This window comes from Micromesistius poutassou, assembly GCF_964030765.1.
Source record: "Micromesistius poutassou genome assembly, chromosome: 3".
NCBI lineage: Eukaryota > Metazoa > Chordata > Actinopteri > Gadiformes > Gadidae > Micromesistius > Micromesistius poutassou.
The window spans coordinates 2,959,897-2,962,396 of NC_140273.1; positions in this window are offsets into that span (position 1 = coordinate 2,959,897).

Sequence of the window (2,500 nt, forward strand, 5' to 3'; positions counted from 1 at the left end):
TCACTCTACCACTAAATATTCACTATGTATTGACTCTGTCACTATATATTCACCCTGTCACTCGATGTTACATAACTCTGTCATTATATATTCACTGTCACTATATATCCACCCTGTCAATAGAAATTCACCCTGACATTATATATTCACTCTTATACTATAACATAACTATATAACTCTATGTTAACTTTGTCCCTACATATCAACTCTGTCACTACATTTTAACTCAGTCACTGTATATTCACCATGCCAGCAATTATTAAAGGGTGAGTAAACCCCAACATCACTACTTGTTCCAAACAGAACAGCTGAAAGCAGTTCATTTATCCTTTAACTCTGTCACTATATATTAACCCTGTCATCCTATATTAACCCTGTCAACATATATTCACCCTGACACTATCTAGTGACCCTGTTTGTCTGCCTGTCTGTCTCTCCCTCTCTGTTTGATTCATGTGGGGGAGAATATATGATGATATTGTTACACAAACGCACATGTACACACACACACACACACACACACACACACACACACACACACACACACACACACACACACACACACACACACACACACACACACACACACTAATGCTAGTGCTAAGTACTTCAGCATGCTAAGTACCCAAGTTAGCCATAGGTACCCTAGCATGCCAAGTAGCCTAACAAGCAAAGGGAATACAGTATATGTATACATTATACTGCAAGGCGTAAGTTTTTTTTTGCATATGTTTAAATCGAGATTAGATAATGCGTTTTTCTCTCTCTCTCTCTCTCTCTCTATATATATATATATATATAGAGAGAGAGAGAGATAGATATGCCCAATAAAAATCTCTAAAAACTAATTTTGGATCTGTCAATCACTAGATCCCACCCCCCTCTCTCCTAATCTCTATCCATCTTGTGGCGTCCGTAATGACTTTAAGCAAATGAGACTTTCACAATTCATCACCCCCACACACAGATCAATGTGCATGTGTGTGCGTGTATTCGTGTGGGTGCACGTGAGTGTGAGTGTGTGAGTGTGTGTGTGTGTGTGTGTGTGTGTGTGTGTGTGTGTGTGTGTGTGTGTGTGTGAGTGTGTGAGTGTGATGAATGAGTCCAGAAGGCTCCACCACTTCTGTTTTCTGTTGAAACGTCTGCATTTATCGATCGAATGATCAGCCTGTTCCTGTGTTCAATTCTAACAGGATTAACAAGATCCATTCTCTCTCTCCCTCCCTCTCCCGCTCTCCATCCCTTTCTCTCCTTCTCTCCCATGCCCTCTTCCTCCCTCTTTCTGTCTCCCTCTCTGTCATCCTCTGTCATTCACTCTAACATTAATATTCATGTACTAGTTAGTACTTATAAGCTTAACTAAAGAGGGCAGGTAGTGTCGTGACACTGGTGGTTCCAGCTGAAGGTTCTCGGTTCGATCCCCAGTGTCCCCAGTCCACCTGTCATCTTGATCAAGCCCCGCCTGCTCCTTGTCACCTGTACCTTGATGACCTGTGACCTCTAACATGAATCACTTTGGATCAAAGTTATAGGAAGGGCTAATTATTAATGATAATTTGTTCTAGGATTGCAGTATATATGTTGTTTATTAGTGAGGTCTGAGAGATCTGTTGTACTATGAAGTACAGTGTATTTTTTGTACTATATAGTACAATGTATTTGTTGTACTATGTAGTGCAGTATTTTTTGGACTTTAGAGTACAGTATTTGTTGTACTATAGAGTACAGTATTCGTTGTACTATATAGTACGGTATTTCTTGTAGTATATAGAGTACAGTATTTGTTGTACAATATAGGAGCATTTGTTTAACTAAACACAGTATTTGTTGTATTTGTAGCTGTCATCTGTGAACCTTGATGATGTTATCCTTAAACACACACAAACACTTACACACTCTATAAAGAATTTAGAGAGAGAGAGAGATAGGGAGGAGAGAGGTAGAGAGAGGTAGAGAGAAAGAGAGAGACAGAGAGACAGAGTGACAGAGAGAGAGAGAGAGAGAGAGAGAGAGAGAGAGAGAGCAGTGTTTACTAGTGATGACAGTAGCCATACCTGAAGTGTAACATCATGAACAAGTGATAAGAGAATATTTGTAGAAGAATGTGTGTGTGTGTGTGTGTGTGTGTGTATGTGTGTGTATGTGTGTGTATGTGTGTGTGTGTGTGTGTGTGTGTGTCGTGTGTGTGTGTGTGTGTGCATGTGTGTTTTTGTGTTTGCATGCATGTGTGTGTCTGTGTTTGTGTGTGTGTCAGACACACACACACACACACACACACACACACACACACACAGTCTGTTAGGTCTCTCTCTGTAGCGGTGGGCTAGGTGATGCAGAGAGACAGTCTGTTCGGTCTCTCTCTCTGTAGCGGGGGGCTAGGTGGTGCAGAGAGACCTCCCCTACCACTCCTCTAATCAACAGAGGTGGGGTGATGGGGGAGGGAGGGGAGCCGTGCTTCTTGCCAGTTATTTGTTTTCCTTTGATATCGCTCCAAGTGGTC